General features: G+C 45.9%; 1 long non-coding RNA gene across 1 annotated transcript; it reads right to left on the bottom strand.

Annotated features, from left to right (window-relative positions):
* Positions 1-620: 620 nt before the first annotated feature.
* Positions 621-23,080, bottom strand: LOC143434769 (uncharacterized). Its single transcript, XR_013104525.1, has 3 exons — positions 22,956-23,080; positions 21,541-21,663; positions 621-4,001 (listed from the first exon to the last, which is right to left on the bottom strand). It is a non-coding gene; the product is annotated as an uncharacterized LOC143434769 (long non-coding RNA).
* Between the last annotated feature and the right edge of the window lie 1,585 nt (positions 23,081-24,665).

Here is a 24,665-nt window from a genome sequence, read left to right as displayed (position 1 = left end):
TGTGTGTGTGTGTGTTTGTGTGCAGGTGTGTGTGTGTGTGTGTGTGTGTGTTTGTGTGCAGGTGCCTGAAGAGGTCAGGATGGCATTTGGATCCCTCAGAGCTGGAGTTGCAGGCAACTGTGAGCTGCCTGAAATAGTGCTGGGAACTGACCTTGGGTCCTCTGCTCTTAACCATTGGGCCATCCCTCCCTCCCCACTTCCCTGTATTGTTCTGCCCTAGTTGCTGTGGTAAGGGAGAGGAAGAGACACAAGATAGTATTGTGTCATGCCCAGCAGAGAAAGCATCACACAGGAACTTCCATTTATAATTTTGTTTTGAACAGGGCCTCACTATGTAGCCCAGGCTGGCCTTTAGCTCTTAACTATCCCTCCAAGGGCTGGGATTCCAGGCATGCTATAATCTTGGTGAATTAACTATTGTTATTGTTTCTTCTTCTTCTTCTTCTTCTTCTTCTTCTTCTTCTTCTTCTTCTTCTTCTTCTTCTTCTTCTTCTTCTTCTTCTTCTTCTTCTTCTTCTTCTTCTTCTCCTCTTCCTCCTCCTCCTCTTCCTCCTCCTCCTCCTCCTCCTCCTCCTCCTCCTCCTCCTCCTCCTCCTTCTTCTTCTTCTTCTTCTTCTTCTTTTTTTGAGACAGGGTTTCTCTGTGTAGCCCTGGCTGTCCTGGAACTCACTCTGTAGACCAGACTGGCCTCGAACTCAGAAATCCACCTGTCTCTGCCTCCCAAGTGCTGGGATTAAAAGCATGCGCCACCACCAACAACTATTGTTATTATTAAGACTTAGGAAAAATATTAATGCCTAAGTAACTGTTACCTGTCTAGCTGCCGTTTTGTGCTGTTACTGATGTCATAAGGAAACTTTCTTATATGTTGTTTCTGCTGTTACTAGGAAACTTTCTCCTGCCCAAGTTGATTTGATAATCTGTTATGTCCTGTGCTTTGGTGTTCTTGGAAACCAACCGCAATAGAAGTCAGTTAGAACCCCTTGTATAGTTAGCCACAATAAGCTTGGACCTGAACCAACCATCAGGCAGGACTTCCTGAACCTTTGTATAAGCTTTTATGGTTTTTTGCCTTTATAAGCCACCCCTGGGATGGACCCCAACATAAGAGAGACACCCGCACCAATTTAAAAAGCTATTTGGAACAGACTTCCACTTTGAGTAGGGGGGTCAAATAAGGTTTAAGTTCCCAAGACCTCCCTAGGAACTGACATCCTACTTGGCAGAAAGAGACATGTAAGTGGACAAGTTAAGACATGAATGTTGGGCAAGGCACATCCCCTGCCACAGATGAATACCCCAACCAATGGGAGCAGGATAAACGGACAAAAAAGATGCGTTCCTAAGAAAGTCCTCTATCCATAAATCATGGTTGGTGAAATAACTTGGCACAGATGTTTGTGGATTTCAAGGCTTAAGAACTCTGTAGGATCCTGGCTCATGGCTGCAGTCAGCTCCCAAGTCTGTCCTGTGGCTCTGATCCATTCGTTAGTCCAGGGCCAATGCTCAATTAGCTATCCCTGTCTGACTGAGATCAGTGTTTGTGTGGTTTGTGGGTGACTCCTGGACCCCAACAGTTATGATGTCAGTAAAATGGTGATTCTAACCCACCATCTCCTCATCTGGTAACTGACTCGGACAATTGGAAGAATGTAAGGTTGGAATGCAGCCTCTTCTTAGGCCTCCTCACAGATACTGGTGGGCACCCAGTGAGACCTGATTTGTGAATTCCAGCAAACCTGGCGGCTGCATCTTGCTGTGAACTTCCCATTTACAAGATTAGATTCCCACTTTTACCAAGTGGGCTCTTCTTCTCTTCAGGACCCCCCATCTCTAGTGGTGGAGTCCGGGCTCTCCTGGGAGGCCTTGCTGTTGGCTTTGCCTGCCTGTCTAAGGTGAGAGTAATTCCTCTAAGACATTTGTTATTCCCCCCACAAACCATCTCAGTGTCCTCTTGAACCCTGGGCTGCACCCCAAACCTAACTGTAAGGAAAACACTAAGCACTTTGGGAACTATGGAGGGTCCCGTTTGGGGTTCAACAATAAAGAAGCAGAGATCTGTATAGTATTAGACTATTAGCCTGCTTGCTGGGGCAGGCTCTCAGCGACCCAGGTAGCTCCACCAGGCCTCCCTGTCCTGTTCCTGTTCTGCTTCCTTCCCTCTGTTCCCTACAAGCCAACAGCTTTTTATTTGTCAAAAGCAACACTCCTTTCTCATGCAAAAAAAAAAAAAAATCTATTAGCATAGTGAGAGCAGTTCCTCAGTTTACTCCTTTGGAGCCATCTGCAGCAGGACTATGCCCAATGCGTATCTTTTTGTTGCCTTTTGGCCAGATTGTAACCTCCCAGATGGCAGTTTGCATTTTAATGAGATAATCTCAGAGAGTCCTCTTTTGGGGCAGGTGAGGAAGTGACAAACATTTACATACCCTGCCAGCACCTGGCGCTGCCAAGCAAGGTAATTAACAACTGAGAATAAGGGAATCCTCTTTCATAGCCAGTTTATACAACATGTGTGGGAGTAGGTTATCCCAACCCCTAAGTATTTATAATCACGTGGAGTCAGGCTTGCGCATTCCATTTAAGACAATAACTACCATAGCTGCTGAGCTCAGTGGCTCACACTTGGCAATCCCAGAATATAAGAGGTTGAAGAGAGAGGATTAACTAAAGCTTGAGGCCGCTCTAGTTTACAAAACACTGCTGGGCAGTGGTGGCACATGCCTTTAATCCCAGGATTTGGGAGGCAGAGGCCAGCCTGGTCTACAGAGTGAGGACAGCTAGGCCTACACAAAGAAAAGCTGTCTTGAAAAACAAAACAAACAAACAAAAAACAACAACAACATCAAAAATGCCAAGAGATAGAGGCCTTAGTGGACATTTTCTCTTGCAGACCGGGCCCCCTACCAGTCTAAGCAGGTCAAATAAACACAAGGCCACATCTGTTCACCCTAACTGAGTCTGTCAGCTTCCCTTTCTTGGTCTCAACTGACCAATCCAAAATTAGAGGGAGAGAAACCCATTCCAGACTATCTAAGACCCTTAAAACACCAAGCCCTCAAAAAGACACCTAACTTTGACTTTCCAATTCTCCTTCCTTCCCTCCCCCCCCATACAAACACATTTAAAAATAAAAATTTTTAATTTTTTGAAAATAAAACCATTATGATTTGTATATAAAACACCCTCTAAGGGGTTGGTGCTTGGAAGTAGAAGGCCCCAAGTGACAGGTAAGCTATGATCAAGATTTCTGCTTTAAGCAACTGGGGATTTACAACTTGTAACCAGACTGTCTGGGAGGAATAAAGATGTTCTAAAGATCCTTGTGTCCTCCCTTTGACTACTGAATATTGAAACAGTGGACAGACGAAATCAGAATCCTCCCCACCCTGGGAATTTTCCTTTGTGAAAAAAAACAGTCTTGAAGCAGAGGTGGGGGTAGGGGTGAGGGTGGGAGGGTGGGGTTGAGCAGAGAAGGGACTTGTATGCAGGGAAAATTTACTGTGACCAGAGACTGGTGGCTGGGACTGTGATGCTTTGGGGATGGCACCTTAGCTAGGACTGACTAGTTATGCATTCATGCATGGCTTTTGTCCTCTATCTAAACCCTACCTTCAGGTCCAGACCCCAGAGATGGACTGGAGAGGAGGGGGGCACTGGATATCTTTGGCCTTCTTCCTAATGTAACCACATCAATTCTTTCTGGTTTTTATTATGACTCTTTTTTTGGGGTGGGGGGGTCCTTCTGGTGATAGGTAGTCAAATCTGGCTTGTTAGAACACAGGCTGTAACCCTGAGTCCCATAACAAAATTTAATAGTGTTGCTGGAAGCTTGTGGAAAGAGACTTCTAGATGTGAAGACTTGTCAGAGGAAGCAGGTCACTGGAAGATGTTCTTGGAGACTTTCTCTTGTCACAGATGCCTCACTCTGCTTCCTGGACACCTTGAGCACTCTGTCCAACTTCACCATCCTCCCCATGATGCTCTGGCTTCCCTCAGGCCTGCAGCAGAGAGGCCAAGTGACCAGACTGAAACTGTGACCCAAAATATTTTTTTCTTCCTTTTGTTTTTGTTTGTTTGTTTGTTTTTTGAGACAGGGTTTCTCTGTATAGCCCTGGCTATCCTGGAACTCACTCTGTAGACCAGGCTGGTCTCGAACTCAGAAATCCGCCTGCCTCTGCCTCCCAAGTGCTGGGATTAAAAGTGTGTGCCACCACTGCCCAGCTTTTTTTCTTCCTTTTAAATTATTACTTTTGGGTGTGTTAGAAAGTTAGAAACAAACAAGGAACAACCTTGGTGTCACAAAAAGAAACATGCAGAAGAACAGGCCAAAAGTTGCCCAGAAGGACAGTTCTTTTTGCTGTTGATTTGTGGATATAATAATAAAATAATAGCCGGGCAGTGGTGGCGCATGCGTTTAATCCCAGCACTTGGGAGGCAGAGGCAGGCAGATTTCTGAGTTGGAGGCCAGCCTGGTCTACAGAGTGAGCTCCAGGACAGCCAGGGCTATACAGAGAAACCCTGTCTTGAAAAAAAACCAAAAAAAAAAAACCAAAAAAAAAAATAATAATAATAATAATAATATCTCATGTATTCTTGGCTGGCCAGAAACTCACTATGTAGATCAGGCTGTGTAGAGTGAAAAATTATAAAGGCCATTTTATGAAATATGTGTAGATTTTTCCGCCTTACAGAACTCGGAACTGAAAATAAGATTTCAGGCCTTTACATTCCAGGTGAAGGACACTTGCTGGATTACATTCCCCAAGCCTCACCCAAGGCAGGAAGGCATTCCTGACTACAGATAAAGATGTTATCACCTAGGTGGGTGGGGCCATAGCCCTATAGCCGGAAAAAGTGACTCTAGATCATTTGGGCTAGATTCTCTGAAATGTTCCACTGTTCTTGGTTACCCCTCCCTTGGTCTTCCCAGTGCTATGTTCAAAATTTGTAAAACAACCAATCATGTGTAAGCACGCGAAAATGCCTTCCTCCCCCCACCCCATGCTATAAAAGACCCTTTATCCCACCACACGTGGCCAAAAACCCTGCTCTTGGAGCTAAAGAGCTTGTCGTTTTTGACCACCGGCTCCTCCCCTAATAAACCTCTGCTGATTGCATCCAGGTATGGTTTCTTGTGATTTTTGGGTGGTCGAGATTCCGGAGGCTTGAGGAAGGGTCTCCCGAGTATGGGAGTCTTCAGCTGGACTTGAACTCTCTAGAAATCCACCGTCTCTGCCTCCAGAGTGCTATGATTAAAAGCATCTACCCCACTCTAGCTGGCAATTCTGTTTGTAAAGAGAATGCCCCAAGAACCAAACAGCTCTAGCAGAGCTGACCTTCACAATCTGACATGACTGGCTAATCCTGGAAAAGGGGCCTGGGAAGTATTTGCTGGGCTAACTACCTTTGACAGAACCAACAATACACACAGTTTCTCACATATACCTGTCACAGCAACAAGGTGACTGACAGGATTATTTATGTTGACTTTCAAACTGTCTCAGATTTGACCAGTGGGAACTCTTTCAAAGTGGCTTCCGTACTCTTCTGGTATGGCCTTATCACAAATCTTTCTGGCTAGGTGTGGTGGTGGGCACCTGTAATCTTAGCACTTGGGAGATAGAGACAGGAGGATCGGGGTTCCAGGCCAGTCCCAGATATATAACAAGTTCAAGGCTAGCCTAGGCGACGTGAAACTCTTTCTTCAAAATAAATAAATAAATAAATAAATAAATAAATAAATAAATAAAACAAAATAAAACAAAAACCCTGTATTTTGTGGCACAATAAAGAGAAAAAAATATTGGTGATTGTACGGGGCTGAGGGAAAGAAAGCAAGGTGACCCTCATAAGACATTGTCTGTGACTCCTGAGCAGAGCCCATTGATGGTGATATGGTGCCAGGACATATCACTTGGGAGATTAATTTATATCCCCAAAAGTGTCTGATCCTGTTCCCCACCCACTTCCCTGCCTCTTGCCTGGGAATCAGAGAGCCTGGCTTCAAGTTCTTGCTTGTTTCAAGAATACCTCTATCCTTAGAGATAGCACAGGCTTTTGGGGAGATGGAAAAAGATCCATATGGGAGGGGGGTCTCTAGCATGAGAACCAACCCCACCTTCACCCCCAACCCCAGATTCTAATGACCTCTGAAGCAGCTGTAGGGCAAAAGAGGGGTAGGGAAGGGAAGGGAGTTCAAAAATTCCTTTGTGACCGTGGTTTTCAACTGCTGAGGGTCTCTGGGAAACAGGGTATGTGGTAGGTAAAGAGTGTCAGGTGACTGAAAATGTGGGGGTTGACAAGAATCTAGGAGAACAATTTACTGTAGTTCTGGGAACCAGGTTACTTTGTTTTGGGGAACTGTCATTGTCTAACCAAAATGGAGACTCTTGATGAAATGGTCAGGTCACAGCAAACAGTTGCCCATATTCATGAAAGCTATTGAATGTGGCTGGAGAATTGGCTCATTGGTTAAGAGCACTTGCTACCTTTAGAGAGAACTTGGGTTCAGTTCCCAGCACCCATACTGCTGCCTCTCTAACCCTAGTTCTGGGGACTCTGGCACCGTCTTCTGGCCTCATCAGGTACTGCATGCACATAGTACATATACATGCAGTCAAACACTCAGGCATTAAAACAAGTAAATCTTTTTAAAAAGGAAAAAGAAACACTGGGGATGTAGTGCAGTGTTAAGAACTTGTCTATTGTGCTTTCAGTGTCCAGCACAGCAAGAAGAAAAAACAGCAACAAAGGGGAAAAATGGATGTTGCCAGACTTGGTGGTTTGGGACCCATAATCGCATTATTTAGGATGAAGAGATAGGAAAGTAATGAGTTCAAGACAAGTCTGGGATTCATAGTTTAGACCAACCTAAGCTACAAGAGAGTCCCTGTCAAGAACAACAAGGGGTGGTGGAGAGATGGCTCAGTGGTTAAGAGCTCTGACTATTCTTCCAGAGGTCCTGAGTTCAATTCCCAGCAACCACATGGTAGCTCACAACCATCTGTAACAATTCTGGTGTATCTGAAGACAGCTACAGTGTGCTTATATACATTAAATAAGTAAAATCTTAAAAAAAAAAACAACAAAAATCTTGTTGTATACTTTAAATGCAAGAACTAGACTGTGTATGAATTCTGTCAATAAAACTAATCTTAAAAATAGATTTCACCCACCACAACTTCCTCCCTTTTCCCTGGGTCAACTCTGAGTCATGTTCTGCACAGCGAAGTGCTTGACATTTCATCTTCTGGCTGGGCCTCACTTCCTCTAGCTCTCTCACACTTTCTGGATTTTCCTAACAAATAAATACCTTCATCCCTGTCTCCAGGTCTGCACCCTCCTTGGGTTGGGAGTCAACCTGCCCTTTGGAGTGGGCTTGTGTGTGTGCATTGTGCATGTATACACAAGCTCAATGGGGTATCAGAGGTGTCTTCTCCCAATGCTCTTCACCTTATCTTTCTAGACAGGTTCTCCTCACTGAACTTCAATGTTCATCAATTGGTGAGACTACCCGGCCGGTAGGCTCTGGGAAACAGCCTAAGTCTTCCCAGTACTAAGGCCACAGATGCTGTAGTTGGATCTGAATGTTTGGGAGGCAGGCACTTTACCTGCTGAACCATCTCCCAGCCCTGCAGTCTAAGGAACCCAGCCCAAAGGAATGTTCCTGTCAGCTGCCTGTTCAAAGAGAGAGCTTAGAGCCAAGTTAAAGACCCGAGGGGCTGGTCTATACCACTGCCATGTAATCAGGCATCCGGCTAATGTGATTTGCCTTTGTCAGGCCTGGGAACAATGAGACAAGGACTGTGAAATAACCAAGCCCTGCCAGTGACCTTTACCCCAGAGCTCATTACCCCTTTGGCTCGGTTTCTTGCAGCAGAGACTTCCTGTGAGCACACAAACCAAAACGGATGAGACTACACACGGCATAGGGCATATGTAGGGCGGTCTGTGGGAAGACTGAGCCTCCTCCACTTCATCTTTTCAAAAATACTGTCTCACATAGCCCAAGCTGACCTTGAGCTTGCTATGGAGCTGAGGTTTGTCTTGAACTCCCAAGTGCTAGGATTACAGGCATGCACCGCCATGCCTGGCTTCGTTTTGAACATAGTTAGAGAAACACTACATAGCAAAAGCAAACCAGGAGCTCCCCTGCTGGCCCCAAGAAAAGGTATATCCGCTATAACAAAGGACCGCAGACTAGGTTGCTAATAAAACAGAAATTTTCTTATTATTTGGGAAGCTGAAAATTCAAGATCCAGGTGTGGGTGGGTCCAGTTTCTCCTGAGGCCTCTCTCTTTGGCTTGCAGAAGAGCATCTCTGGCCAGGTCTTACCTATATAAATATAATGAATCTTTTCTCTAAGGACACACCCCTCCTTTGCAGGTGCATCCAAGGGGAGGGGGCAAAGCTGAAGAGATGACTCATCAGCTAAGCACATTTATTTCTCCCAAAGAGGAGCAGAGTTCAGTTCCCAGCACTCATATGGTGGTTCACAAACATGTGTCACTCTAGTTCCGGGGAATTCTGCACCTACTTCTGACTTCCTTGGGTGCCGCGCATGCATGTGGTGCACATACATACATGCAAGCAAAACACTCACACATAAAATAAATAAGTCTAATATTTAAAAAAAAAAAAAAAAAAAAAAAAAGACTGTCTTGGGCTAGCAAGATGGCTCAGTAGGTAGAGCAGTAGGCACATGCTGGGACGCTGACAACCCAAACCCCATCACTGAATCCACATGCTCACTGCAATCCACATGCTGGCAGAAGAGAATTGACTCCCATAGACTGAACTCCGACCTGTACATGCACATGCCCCCCCCCCATAAATCAATAAACGTCATTAAGAATTAACATAATTAAGAAAGAAAGGCCAGGCAGTAGTGGTGCACAACTTTAACTCTAGCACTTGGAAAGCTGAGGCAGGTGGATCTCTGAATTGGAGACCAGCCTGGTCCATTCTGGCACAGCCAGGACTACACAAGGAAACTCTATCTTGAAAACCAACAAAAAGAAAAGAAAAGGAGCATTGGTGTCAGGTTTCGTGTAGTTACTGACAGGTTTGCTTCTGAGAGGCTACAGAGCCAGGCTTTAGGACCTTGTAAAGGTCTAAATAATTCAAATGCTAATCCAAGTCGATGTTTGTCATAATGATATCTATGAGATGTGGTTGGCATCGGCAGTGAATTGAGACTTTAGGTAGAAGAGATTGCCTTTGACAGTGTGGGTGGACCTTGCCCAGTCAGCTGAAGACCTATGAACAAAACCCAAGGCCCCCCTAGAGTCAGAAAGTCTTCAATGGCCCTCCTGCCTGGGGTCTCCCTGCACATTCCACACCCACCAGCCCCATAGTGACAAGAGTCAATCCCATGGACTAACTTACATGGGCATGTAGAAATGTACACCTATTGTAAACCTTGTGAAGGAACGATGGAAAATCGCTATGGGCTCTGCCTCTCTGCAGTACGCTGGGCAGCACATCCACCCTTCAGAGAGCAAAGGTGTGCAAGGGGCTGGCTGGGGCATGTCAGGAACAGAGTACACCATGGGGGTGGGGTGGGGAGGTGTCAATCTCTCTCCTGAAAGCTCTCCTGGGGTCACAAGGCAGCTGAGTGGGAATTTTGTTGCCATCTGTCCCAGAGATACAATCAGAAAATGTATCCTGCCACAGGCTTCCCCCCAAACTGTAAGAGAACCAAAAATAGGTCCTGCAGAGCTCTTCCAAAACAATGCTAAAAGTGGAAAATTACAATCACTCACAGGATTCTGAAGGCAAGTCCTAAAACAAGCTCTTCATTAATCAGCCCAGATCCTGTCACTGCTCATGAGACTTCTCCAGGAGCCCTTCACACAAGCCCAGAAATATCTAGTCTGCAGCCTGGGTCTGCTCCCTTGCTCTCCTCCTGGCTATGCTACTGCCTTAGGGAGAATGGGCTTACCTCGTTTCTTTATGTTTCAATCTCAGGACTTCTAGAGGGAACAGCAAATATATATTTACATATACATACATGCATAGATACCAAACATATGAATGAGTGCATAGATAGGTAAATAATAGATATTCAGATAGATTGATAGATAGATAGATAGATAGATGATAGATAGATAGATAGATAGATAGATGATAGATAGATGACTCATCAACCCTAAAGCTCACCAATCCCATTTGACTCAGTACCCATCAGACCCTGGGCCAAGCTATAGTGACCATTAGTGGTTGACACAGTGCCTTGTCTAGCCTAGGGACCCAGCTGTCCCAGCATCCCAGCTGGAGTGGGTGAAGTGGGCATCTTATATAAATCTCTGGAGAGAATCTGTCCCTTGACAAGATGATTTTGAACTGGGCCATTGTGGACTGCTCTCTAACTGGGCTATGAAAGCAGAAGAATATTTCAGAACGCCAGGGTAGCAGAGGAAAAGCCACTAGGCGGCTGCTGCCAGAACCCACAGGAAGCCAAAAAATCATCCTGAGTAGAGTTGAGAGTGGAGCTGCCCTAGCTGAGGTGGACAGAAAGCTGGTTCTGACAGGAGCAGACAGGTCCCTGCTAGTCCAGGCCAAAAAGAAGGAAGCATTGTGGGGGATGGGGAAGTGGGAAGTATTACAGGTTTACTGAGGTATCCACTGCACACTAACTCATTTTCTTAAATCTCTTCTTCTTTTAGATTCATTTACTTCGGTATCTTATGTTTATGTGTGTTTTACCTTCATATATGTAGGTGCACACATCATACATGCATGTATATGAATACATATATGCACATATATATACACACATGCATGTGGCATCATACATGCACACAATATGCATGCCTGGTTACCCAGGCAAGGCAGAAAGTGTTGGATCCCCTGGGACCTAGAGTTACAGGAGACAAACTGTCATGTAGGTGCTGGGAATCAGTCGGCCTCTGCAAGAGCGGCAAGAGCTCTTCACAGCTGAGCCATCTCTCCAGCCCTGTTTTTTGTTTTGTTTTTTAACTATATACACGCATTGCCTTAAAACTATAAGACAAAGCAAGACAGTGCCAGTGTCTAGCCTAGGAAGCTTGGACAGTGAGCAGTGGGTGCCTCTCTCCCTCTTTGCTCACTGACAGATCCCCCTTGGTTGATTGTTTGCTGTTTGTATCCAGATGAATCTCTGCCTTCCCAACCAGAAGAAGCCACGAGAAAATAAGTGGAATTTCTGAGGAAATTATCTGAGAGAGAGAGAGCTGACAGGGTCATCTTGATCCTTAACTGTACTTTGCTACTTACTTTCTGACGAGGGTTCTGGTGGTTGGAGGGCCTCACAGCCCTGAAGGCTGTGGATGCAGCTCGGGGGTAGAACATGAGCTGAGACGGTATGAACCCTTGGGCTCAATCCTCAGCGCTGTAATAAAGGTGTGAGTGTGTGTGTCTGTGTGTCTGTGTGTCTGAGTGTGTGTGTATGTATGTGTGTATACATGCATAAGCACATAGAGTTACATGTGTGTAACTCTAAGAAAATATGGATAGGGCAATAAGTCTCTGGTGATTCTTAGAAGCTTCTAGACCAGCCCTGGACACAATACAAAGTTCCTGTCTCGGGGTCTCTGCAAGGAAACAGAGACACTATCATTTTTTGTTTATTTTATTGATCATTATTTTTGTGTGTATATGTATATGATGTGTGTGTTTTAGCATGCACATACTTCTGTACGCACGTGGAGGTTAGAGGATAACTTTGTGGTTTTGGTTTCCTCCTTCTGAAACCTTTATATCGGCAGCTAGGACTGTACAGCAAGCACCATCACATGCTGAATCACCAAAACAGCCCCAGAAACAGTGCCTTGGTCATCGATAGCAGTTTTATAGATTGGTGATCTTGCTAGAGTTCCGGAGAGTATGACATTGACAGCTGGGCCTGGAGATTGCACTAGTTGCTTCTGCTTATAGGCCAGAGTGAGTCTTGTGGTCCTAACTGGTCCTCTAAAGACAGTGAAATACAGCACAACAATTAGAGAGACAGAAGCAGCCACTCTTCCCAAATGCACAGGGACCTAACATAAAAAATATCTTTATAGTTCATTAAATAATGCAATTAAATAATGTAATAATGTAACTCCAGTTCCAGGAGATCTGACATCCTTTTCAGGTCTCTTCAGGTGCCAGGCACATACATGGTGCACAGACATTCACATAAAACGAACATTTTAAGTCTGTTTGTTTGTTTGTTTGTTTGTTTGTTCAAGACAGGGTTTCTCTGTGTAGCCCTGGCTGAACTAACTCTGTAAACCAGGCTGGCCTCAAACTCAAAGATCTGCTTGCCTCTGCCTCCTGGGTCCTGAGATTAAAGGCATGCAACACCACCTGACAAAACTTTTAAAATCTTAATAAATGATAAAATAATAATAAGTAATAAAATCTTAGCTGGGCAGTGGTGGTGAGTGTTCTGGGTGCAGAAGCAGGTAGATCTGAGTTCAAGACCAGCCTGGTGTAGAGAAAGAGTTCCAGGAGAGCCAGGGCTCTAGTTGTCTTTTGCTACTTTTGTAGCCTCTTCTTCCTTCCATCCTTCTCCACCCTTTTCCCACCCTTTCAACCCCCTAACGCTAGATAAGAAAGAAAAAAGGATAGAGAGGAAAGGAAAGAGATCCCTGAGTAAAGTCAGGGGTCAGAAAGGGGGCAATGTTATTGTTAGAGCATCAGGTTCCTAGGAGCAAGTTTGATCTTCGATGTCAGGATATCTAATCTCTTCTTGCTTCTTCTCTGTGCACGACTACTTAATAACCCAACTAACAACAACTAACAACAACCAACAACCCTCCGCAATAACACACCAACGACCCATCCCATTTCTCGGGGCTGGCATTTATATACTCTCTAAAAAGTCTCCAGAATTCTCAGAATTCTAAGTCACTCAAATGCAGAAAATATATGCAGCTGGCAAAATCACACCCTTGCTAGAGCACGATGCAAATCATAGTCAGCTGCTGTGGACAGTCTGAAGCAGCTCCATGTCCCACACGGGATTAAAACGAAACCATATTCTTGTAACATTTCTGTGTTTTTTAAAGAAACCAAAATCCCAAAATTGTCACTAAACAGGGCTATACAGAGAAACCCTGTCTTGAAACACCAAAATGACAATAATAAAAAAATTTTTTAACAAAAGAACGTAGAACATGCTAATATCAACCACCCTCGTCCTTTGTGGTAGACTCTTCTGGAAACTATAAAGTACTTAATACAGGACCCAATGCATAGTAAATACTGGCATACTATTTGATGTTCTAAGTGGTTACTATATTTTCTTTTTTTAAAGATTTATTTTAGGGCTGGAAAGAAGGCTCAGTGTGTAAGAGCACTGCCTGTTCTTCTAGACGTCCTGAGTCCAAATACCAGCAACCACATGGTGGCTCACAACTATCTGTAATGGGATCCGATGCCCTCTTCTGGTGTGTCTGAAGATAGCTACAGTGTACTCATATACATAAAATAAATAAAATCTTTAAAGATTTATTTTATATGTATGAATGGGTTTTTTGCATTTTGGGATTTTGTTTTGGTTGGTGGGTTTTTTTTTTAACATTGTTTTGTTTTGTGTTTTGTGTTTGTGTTTTGTTTGTTTTGAAAATTTTATTTATGTGTTTGGTTTTAATTTTTCTTTTTTTCTTTTTTGTTTTTTGTTTGTTTGTTTGTTTGTTTGTTTTTCGAGACAGGGTTTCTCTGTGTAGTCCTGGCTGTCCTGGAACTCACTCTGTAGACCAGGCTGGCCTTGAACTCAGAAATCCACCTGCCTCTGCCTCCCAAGTGCTGGGGTTTTAGTTTTTCAAGACAGCTTGTGTGGCTGTTTTGATCTGAGCCGTCGGAGTTCTCTATGAATTCTATCCCTCAGGAGGCTGCTCTTCCTACTCATCTCATTGCTTTTTCTCATTTCTGACCCGTTGTGAGCTCAACTCCAGTGAGGCTACTCTGCATGGGAGTCTTCTCCCTTGTGTAACACTGGAACCTATGGCCTTGAAGGCCAACATCTGGCTACAAAATCCCATGAGCAGCTGTTTCCTCACCTTGTGCTACACTCTCATCATTTACTGTCTCTGCTGTCCCGTCTTCCAGCCACTTCCTGCCAGTAGTTTAGACTTGAAGTCTTCAAAAGTCATTTTATTCTCATCAGCATCCTCAACATAGATATAATCTTATTTTCTGGTCTATTATGGACCATTTAGCCATTTGGATCTGTTGGACATCATCCTTTCTGTTACATGCATATAATTTTGTCCCCCCCCCCCCCCACCCGGCCACACATAGATATCTGTTCCCTGCTGTGAGTTAAGCTGCCAAGTTTCTAAAATTCTAAGCTAAAGACCTCAAGCTTGACCCGGGCATTGGTGGCTCACTCCTTTAAATCCCAGAACTGGGGAGGCAGAGACAGGCCAATCTCTGAGTAAGAGGCCAGCCTGGTCTACAGAGAAAGTTCCAGGACACCTTGGACTACACAGAGAAGTCCTGTCTTGAAAAACAAAAACAAACAAACAAACAAACCAAACAAACCTAAAGCTTAGGTAAACTAAGGCAAAGCAGGGGCATCAGGTTAAGTGGAAATCTAGCCCAGTGAGGTCCTTTAACACAAGCTCAGGACAGACACCCAGTGAAGATGTAGGGACAGACACACAGGCTACCAGGCAAGCTGGGAACTCGAAGGAAGACCAACCTGCTTATCCCTTGGTCTTGGGCTTCTTTCAGAACTGTGAGAAAATTCTGTTAAGACACTGCAAATCCTCTCATGCACCCCACTTTCCTCAGTCACCCCACATGCCCACTGAGTCCCTGAGGATGTCGATCTCCTGGACACAACTGAGGTTCAGCAGGCAGCTTCCCTCTGCATGCCCGAAATAAAGCACCTCAAGGCTCGTTCCACTCTTGCTTTCTAAAGGAAGTACCACGAAGGCTTCCCCTTTCCTTACTCATCCAGTTCACCCTTAATCTGGGCCCTGGGTCTCTCCAGCCCAATCCTTCCTATGGCCCCTAAGGAGCAGGGATCTACCAGTTTCCACACAAAGAGCAGTGTTTTTACATTTCCAGTCCTGGCGATGTGACTCTCTTGGTCCCACTCTTGCCTATCCTCAGCATCCCTCAGCTGTCAGACCCTGTGGCTGAGATCTCAGATCAGCTCCACAGTTCCCTTGTACCCCAGTTCTCACCCCAGTGCAGATCGATTCTTCCCTAAAGAGCCTCTGGGTTTGTTTTCCAAAAAGCTGAAAACTTAGGAGGACTTGGAGGGTTCTCTGAGGAAGTGGGAGAGGAGAGGGTGACTAATCAAAGTGGGGTGAGGCCCCCCATTAGAAACCAGAAGGGAGAGCCAGTCAGGGGGAGTCAGGGCAGAGGACCCATTTCCTGTGTCCTGCTCTTTGTGAGAAGAGGTCCTAGTCCCCTGGTACAACATCACAGGAGCCCATAGTCCCAAGGGCAGCTGGTTTTGAGGGCAAGCTGATCCTTGTGAATCCCACAGATAGACAGGGAGTCTGAGGACCACCCCCTACCCACCTGGCCTTTACACCAGAAGGATAGCCTGGTGGTTATTAAAGCTACACACCTTTAATCCCAGCACTTGGGAGGCAGAGGCAGGCAGATCTGGGAGTTCGAGGCCAGCCTGGTCTACAGAGTGAGTTCCAGGACAGCCAGGGCTACACAGAGAAACTGTCTTGAACAATAACAGCAGGAATAGATGCTTGCCACTGAGCTTGAGCACATGAGTTTGGTCCCTGGGATCCACATGGCAGAAGGAAAGAACTGACTCATGCAAGGTGTCTTCTGACCCCACCCACCCACCCACCCATAAGATCTGGCACATATGCAAATGTGTGCACACACATTCGCAATAGATAAAAAAGAAAAGGAAAATCAAAGCCTCCCATTGGCTACGGACTCTGGGCTGACCTCAGACAACTTCAGGCCAGGTTAGGATTAGGGGAATCTTCTGGGACAACAGGAACACACCTATCCTCGCTCCCCGAGAGGGGCAGAGAGCAGCCTCCTTGGCTGGGATCCATAGCTGTCCCAGAGGTTTGCCTGCAGGTGGAGTTAGGGATATGGGCATCAATGGAGAAGACCATGGGCGGTCATAGGGGTAGAAACAATGTCCTAAACAAAGAGATAAAATTAAATGGGTCATCAAATGAAGGGATTTAATCTAACTAGCTGATATCAACCACCAACCCATGTTCTCTCTTCCAGTACCTTCGAGTTTATCTGCAAGCCGAGTCCTGTGTGGCTTTACCACATCCTGGTCACTAGCATGGTGGTTCCTAGGTGGCTCATCATCCCAGGAATCGAGACCCCATAATGGCCCAACAGACATCAGAGGAAGTGTCCCAGAAGCAGAGAGGGCTACTCATCCTTGAGCTAAAAGGAGGGAGAGAGCATCAATGCTCCATTGAAGGGTTGGGGTTGGGGAGGGCAGTTTGCCTAGATTAATCCTTACAAGGAGAGGTCCTAAGGGCTTCCTGTCTCCTTTCCAAAGCCCTCCACTGTGCTAGCCCCTGACTTAAGGCCTTACTCCCTCTGACTCCCACTCCTCTTCTTCCTTCACCACAGGTTCAGCTGAGCTCACAGGTCAGCTGCAACCCGGAGGCTGGCTCTATCTGTTGTTGCTAACAGCCCACAGATGACACCTGTACCAAGCTATGCTGTAGACTGATGGTGGTGATGTTGGAAGGGACAAAGGGTAACATTTCCCTCTAGATTCTGACCATGGTCAGTAGGCAGAGCCTGTCCTCAACCCCCAGCAGTCACTGCAGTGTTGGGAATAAGGGCCTCAGGTGCCTTCCTGCCTCTAAGACAGAGTGCCAGCTGTCAATCTTGAGGTTCATCAGTGTTGCTCAGTGATTGGTCAGTGAGGCTGGGGTGGGATCTGGGAACCTGCATCTCCAACAGCTTCCCAAGTGATGCTGACACAGTGGAGGACCATGCTCAAAACAACTGGTACAGGCCTTTCTAGTGGGTAACTTGTTTCCCCAAGCTCAAGTCTGCCCCCTGCTGGAAAGTGGCCTTTTCGGCCAAAAACTGCTTTCCAGTCTAAATTTCATCTCTAGTGGAAAATCAGTGTCTCTTGAGGCAGTCTTAAAGATTAAGCTTAAAGATTTGAGGGAAAAAAGTTCTTGAGACTTTAAATCTCACCATGTACTCCTGGCTTGCCTGAAACTCAGTATTCAAGCAGGCTGACCCCAAAATTCAGAAATTCTACTGCCTCTGCCTCTCAAATTCTGGGATTAACAGTATGGGTGTGTACTACCATGCCCATGAAATAAATAATTAAGAAATTATTTATCGCAGTTGCCAGCATATAATAAGACTATAAAGTGATTCTTTGATAACTGGCAGAAGTGTGGTGGGTAGAAAAAAGCTTCTATATTGCCTGGAATTAAAATGAACTACCGGGATGGAGAGATGGCTCAGCGGTTAAGAGCACTGACTGCTCTTCCAGAGGACCTGAGTTCAATTCCCAGCAACCACATGGTGGCTCACAACCATCTGTAAAGGGATCCAGTGCCCTCTTCTTGTGTGTCTGAAGACAGCAACAGTGTACTCATACATAAAACAAATCTTTCAAGAAAAATGAACTACTGTGTGGTGGTGGGAATCGAACACGGGTCCTTTGTAAAAGCAGCAAGTGTTAACTACTGAGTCCCTCCAATTCCATATCTTATTTTTTTAATTACATAAATTTGTGTGTGTGCGCGTGCACACACGTGTGTATATGTGTGTAAGTACATATGAGTTCAGGTGCCTACAGAGGCCAGGAGAGGGTGTTGGATCCCTTGGAGTTACAGTTGGTTGTGAGGGCTGTAAACCAAACTCCAGACCTCTGCAAGAGCCGTATGCACGTTTAACCAACCGCTGGGCCATCTCTCCCACGCGGTTTCTGTCGCATATAGGCTAGGCTGGCCTAGAACTCACTATGTAGCCAAGGCTAGCTTTGAATTCCCAGTCTTTCTGCCTTCACCTGCCAAACGCTGGGTTAACAGGTGTGCGCCATCATGTCCAGCCAACCTTCAATATTTCTAATACCATGTTGATGGGACCCCAAACTAAAAATTTTCCAAGCCACTGGGGTTACTAATGACCCATGTTCTATTGCCACGGGACACTTTGTACAGTGACCGTGCTTTTAGGTTCAGGGTGAACGAGTGCAGAGCACAAAGCTGACATTCATCCTGCACTGGGTATCTGGGATTCAGACAATCCTGAGGGATCAGCCACCATCAGAAGTCAATGCTGAGCTCTCCTGGAATGCCACAGAGTAGACAGTAGGGGGCAGCAGAGAGCTGCACCAGCCCAGGTTGGGCTCATTTCATTTCTGCCACCAGAGTTGACTCAACTAGACTCCAAAGATGTTGTCATTTGTCCAGTGCAATTTTTTTATTTGGGAGTGGAAATTTTGAGACAGGGTTTCTCTGTGTAGGCAGTCCTGGAACTCACTTTGTAGATCAAGCTGGCTCTGAACTCAGAGATCCACCTGCCTCTGCCTCCAAAGTGCTGGGACTAAAGGCGTGCGCCACCACTGTTTTAATTTTTTTAAGACTGAAAGTTTAACATAAGCCTTATGGGAGCTGCCACATTTATCATTTGAGATTCAGACATACCTGCCCTTATAGATTTTTTTTTGTTCTGTTTTTTTTTTTTCTGTTTTGTTTTGTTTAATATTTGCACACACACAACATATTTGGGGTGGGACCCAAGACAAAAATGAAATTCACGTATGGTTCATGTCTACCTTTTATGCACAATACTTTTAGAAAGCTTAACTTAACTGTGGCCCATCACAGGCGGTCAGGCCTGGAATTTCTTATTATGATATCATGTCAGGCCTCAAACAATCTTGGATTTTACGTCTGAGAACAGTTCTAGTTTCGTTTCCTGCTGGGCTAAAACACTGAGCAAAACAGTTTAGGGGAGGAGAGGGGTTGTTTCATCACACAGGTTGTAGTGCACCACTGAAGGAAGCCAGGATAGAACAAAACAGGAACTTGGGGAAGCTGGACATGGCGACGCACATATTTAATCCCAGCACACAGAGGCAGAGGCAGGTAGATCTTTGTGAGTTTGAGGATAGCCTGGTCTACACAACAAATTCCAGGCCAGCCAAGGCTACATAGTGAGACCTTGTCTCTAAAACTAAAAGCAGAACAGAGAAAGAAATCATGAGGCACTCTGTTGCTAGATCACTCGAAGACCTAAGCTTAGCTGGATATATATATATATATATATATATATATATATATATATATATATATATATATATATATATATATATATATATATATATATCTCAGGAGCTTCTGTCCAGGAAAGCATGCCACTCAGAGTTGGCCCTCCTCTACCAATCAACAATCCTCTACAGACATACCTGTGGACCAATGTGATCCGGGCAAGGCATCACCTGAGACTCTCTTCTCCTCTGGCTTAGGCTGTGTCAGGTTGACAGAACTAACTAGGACAGGGATATTCCACTTGTGATATGTTGTGGTTGTTGATAAGAGCTGTGTTAAGGAACCCAGGGGCTTGGGCATTCTAGGCAATTGCTCTGCCAGGGAGCCACACCCCAGCCCCATCACTGAGTTTGTGCCTGGGTTGGGCTTGGCTGGAAATCTCCTTCGGGCTTCACCTGCTCCCACACAAGGCTGCAGTAAGCTGGGTGGAGCCAGTTGGTCCAGGTCCCGGTATTCACACGAATCTACTTGTGGCCTGGGTGACGGGACAAACTGGGCCACATTTATCAGGCATCATCTATCACCATCAGGCAGTTCAGACTTCTTTTGGTAGCTGAGCCCAAAAAGGAGGAAGAACAGCCAAGACCTGGGGCACCAGTGCTTCAGTGTACTGCTTTGCTCTGTCCTCCTGACTTACGGACGTCATGGTTACATGTTCATCCTGGAAATGAGGAAAGCAGTCTTTTTCTTTGACACAGAGGACTTCAAAAAAGTGTCTACCACACAGTCTCTCCTCTTATGCCCTGGCCAAGCACGTCCTTGTACAGAAGCGTCAGTGACAGACCCTTGTCAATGGACACTTCACTGGCTTCTATGGCCCTTGGAGGACATTCAAGAAAATTAAACGTACTTTTCTAAGATGTGTCTGGGACGGGGCACCAGTTCCCATGAAGTGGGGTGCTATGGATGGCACTGGGGCCCCCTAAAATGTGTTGAAGCCCTAATCCTCAACATCACTGTAATTAGAGGCAGGGTTTAAGGGGTAACTAAAGTAAACCCATTAGGCTGAGTTGTTTGAAGAAGAGAGATTATCTGAAGCTGGCTGTGCTGGCACATTCATATAATCCCAGCACTCAGGAGGCTGAGCCAGAAGGATCAGGAATTTGAGGCCAGCCTGGGCTACATGAAACCTTACCTTAGAATATCAAAACCAAGAAAGAAAGTAAAGGGGAGGGAGATGAGGAGGAGGGAAAAGGAAGGAAGGAGGAGGAGGGAGAGAGGAGAGAGAAGAGGAGAGAGGGGATGAAGAGGGACCTGCACAGACAGCAGACACCATATGAGGACATGGTGAGAAGGTGGTCGCCTGCAAACCCAACCCTGACAGTACTCTGACCTGGGACTGCCAGGCTCCAGACCTGTGAAGAAATAAGATGCCCAGGGTCAATGACAGGAACAGGAAGAGGAAGACTAGAAAGGTTTGCAGGGAGGTGGCCCTTGAATGTCAAATGGAGGAGACTCTATCCCTAGTAGATCAGGGGGACTAGGCTTGGCTGATGCTCCAGGGTCTGTTCTACACAGATTACTAACAGACCTTTGGGCAGGGAGAGAGCCCCAGGGCCCCATCTGTAGGCCTCGCCAGCATCCTCGCCAGCATCCTGTTCCTGGGGGGCTTGGGGCTTGTGCTATGTTGTGACAAGATAACAAATGGCTTATTTTTAACTGGCACATACTTATTTGTGCACATGCATACAAGTGTGTGTGTGTGTGTGTGTGAGAGAGAGAGAGAGAGAGAGAGAGAGAGAGAGAGAGATTAAGCCTGGGGCACAGAATATGGTAGGAAAGTGTCTGTCACTAAGCTACTTCCCCAGCTCCTTGCTGACTTTTTTTTTTATTAATTTATTTATTTTATGTATATAGGGACATCAGATTCCATTACAGATGGTTGTGAGCCACCATGTGGTTGCTGGGAATTGAACTCAGGACCTCTGGAAGAGCAGTCAGTGCTCTTAACCACTGAGCTATCTCTCCAACCTCCATTACTGATTTTTTTAAAGATATATTTATGTTGCTTTATGTGCATAAGTGTTTTGACTGAATGTATGTATGTGTACCACGTAAATGTCTAGTGCTTGCTAATTCAGAAGAAAGCCTCAGGTCCCCGTAAGTAGAGTTATCAATGCTCACAAGCCTTGTATAAGTGCCAGGAACCAAATTCAGGTCCTCTACAAAAAGCAACAAAGGGTCTTGTGCACTGAGCCATCTCTCCAGCCCCTCCTCTTTTAAAGAAAAATGCATGTATTCATTTATTTTGTGTGGAAAGGACATGTATGGAGGTCAGAGAAACAACTTTTGGGAGTCTGTTTTTTACCTTGTGGATCCTGGGGATTCCAGGATGGAAGTCAGGTCACCAAGCCTGGCAGCAAGTGGTCTCTACTTAATAAGCCTCATCTGTCAGCTTCTGTCCAGTCACATTGGTGGCACTTAAGGACCTCTGGGAGTGACAGAGAAGACAGCAGGAGGGACATTATAGATTCATCACAACTTCCACTATGGTTTCTCAATACTGGTCTGTCAGGTATATTGGCCCCTTAAGCCTACACATGGCCAGGCTATATGAGGTTAGAACAACCTAGCTCTGCAGACCCTCAGATAACTCCACACAGTGTCACAGCTGCTGTCTGGCCACCCTGAGGGGTGGCCATCCATGGCCCTGGAGATGGCGACTGACAAAGCTGACCTCAGAGCTGGATAATGGGGGCGGGACTAGGGAAAGCTGAAGCAGCCTTTGTTGTGGAGATGGGTGGGAGGCATGCTTTCTCAGTCTGTCCCCCTCCGTGGGCTTTTGGGGAGTGTTCCGGGATTTTATTTGCATCCAGGACCTGAGTTTCCTGGTTATTTAAGAAGGAATTTATTTTGACTTGCAAATGTGTTCTAGTGATTTAAATACTATGTATGCCTTGTTAAAAGGGCAAGTGAATTATGGAAGTTTTGAAACAAAAGCTCTAAAGACAGACCCTGTACCATGACGAAATAAGCTTGGAACACTGGCTGCTCGCTGGCTGGTTTGGCCGAGTCTCATAACTGTAATTCCAGCGCTTGGGAGGTATTTTATACGAGACAGGGTTTTTACTAGGTACCCCAGGCTGGACTTGAACTTCTTGTGTGTGGCATTTGGGATAATTACCTGAAATGCCTGATCTCCCTTCCTCACTCAGCCTACTGACTGCTAGAATTCCAGACCTGGACCACCAGACCTGGCTATGAGTGGGAATTTATATAGTTTAGTTAAAGGTCCCTTATGGCAGAAATATCAAATGTTATTTTTCATAGTTTGTGATTTGTCTTAAAATGTTTAGATTGCAACGGTCCTCAACTTGTGGGCCATAACCCCTTTGGGGGTCAAACAACCCTTTCATGGAGATTGCATATAAGATATCTTGCATATCAGATATTTACATTACAATTCATAGCAGTAGCAAGATAACAGTTACAAAGTAGCAACGAACATAATTTTATGGTTGGGGATCGCCACAACACTAGGAACTGCGTTAAAGGGTCTCAGCATAAGGAAGGTTGAGAACCAGTTGTTTAAAGCACTTTTGACTATGTCTACTTCCCACTTTGGTGTTTGTCAGCTTTAACACTGGAAACTATTTCTCTCCCCAAGGCAGTTGCCTGTAAACTCCTGTATGGTCTTGGTCTGTCCTTGCGTCTCCCTCTGGAGTCCATCTGGAAGAGAAAGTGCTAGGCTAAGCCAGCGTTTCCCTGATGCTAAGCAATCACCTGGTACTGCTGTGTGCTGGCCTCACGGTCCCCTTCTCAGCGGCCCCAAGGGCAACCTCTGTTCTCTGCAGGAAACCTCTGCTCTCCCAGCGTTCACACAAAGGCCTTGGCGAGCCTAGCGTGGGCCACGCCCACTAAGGGCTTTTACCTTGGAGACCTAGACACAAACAACTTAAATCTCTTTTAGGATTCTGGATCTCTCCAAACCGGGGCAGGGCTATGCTCCCAGAGCCTTTTCCAGCTTCTCCTCTGTGGGCGGCAGCATGGGCTTCCTTCTTTTCCTGGGAAGTAGGGTCTACACAATAAGAGCCCCTGCACTAACCCAGCCCAGGCCTCCTAGCTCAGCCAACCCTTCCTAGAAGGTAGGCTCAGTAACTCAAGAACGCCTTTGGGGTCCCAGCCCTCACCCACGGGGCTCATTAGACCGTTTCTTCCAAACAAATTCGGTGTGTCTTCTAAGTGGAATTACCACACCATCTGCTCTTGTGGCCCTGTTTTCTCCATTGCCTTGGTTTCTCAAACATTCAAGAAGGAGGTCTTCAGGGAAGACTTAGGGCAAGTGTTTGTTCCTCAGAGCACCGATATTCAGAGAGTCTGGCCCCAGGGACAGTCAGCCCCATAACTCAAGTTTCCAGGGACTTTATCAAGTATCCCCAAGGTGGCCTCAACAGTAGCCACATGGGAGGCTTGTGCACTGGCCTCTCCCCAGCTGAGTAAGGCCATGGGGAACATGCTGGCAGGGACCACAGTACCTGGGAAAGCTCCAGATCTAGGCACCTAGGAGTTAAGGTGGAAAATACAGAAGACGCCAGACTCCTAGGGCCACATCAGGAGTTAACCACTAGAGGAGGGGTTTAAAGAGTGGGAGAGCATAGCACTAGATACTAGAGGTGGGTGTAGGTGCACCCTAACCATGCTCACACAGACAGACGGAAGCAGTGTGCCAGCTGCTTTAACACAGCTACAGGCCTGCGATGACAGTTTATAAGGTGGACCCTGCAGTTAAGGCACGGGCTGGAAGACTGCTTTTCTATTTTATCCTAGTTTGTTTGTTTGTTTGTTTTGAGACAGGGTTTTTCTGGTTTCTCTGTGTAGCCCTGGCTGTCCTGGAACTCACTCTGTAGACCAGGCTGGCCTCAAACTCAGAAATCTGCCTGCCTCTGCCTCCCAAGTGCTGGGATTAAAGGCGTGGGCTACCACTGCTTGCTCATTAGACACAGTAAGCTATACAGCCCAGGATAGCCTCCAATTTGCCACAATCTTCCTGAGGTAGCTCCTTGGTTGGCTGAGATTGAGCAGGGTCTCAGGTAGCACAGGTTTTTCTCAAACTCCAAATGTAGTCAAGAATGACCCGGGACGCCCAATCTTCCTGCCTTTACCTTCCACATGGGGATTGCAAGTAGGTGTCACCATGCCTGGCTTCACATAGATTTTTAAGTTTTGTGTGTGTGTGTGTGTGTGTGTGTGTGTGTGTGTGTGTGTGTGTGCATGCATGCATGTGTTCATGAACACATGGACCATGTATGTGCAAGTGTTCTTGGAGACAGAAGAAAGTACCAGATCTCCTCTCCTGGAGACTAAGTTACAGGTAGTTATGATCTGCTCTATGTGGATGCTGGGAACCAAACTCCAGTGCCTGGAAAAACATCATGTGCTCTTAACTGCTAAACCTCCAGCCCTTCTCTCTCGCGCTTTCTCTCTCTCTCTCTC

The sequence above is a fragment of the Arvicanthis niloticus genome, chromosome 17 (assembly GCF_011762505.2).
Source record: "Arvicanthis niloticus isolate mArvNil1 chromosome 17, mArvNil1.pat.X, whole genome shotgun sequence".
Lineage (NCBI taxonomy): Eukaryota > Metazoa > Chordata > Mammalia > Rodentia > Muridae > Arvicanthis > Arvicanthis niloticus.
This window is presented reverse-complemented; position numbering and strand designations above follow the sequence as displayed.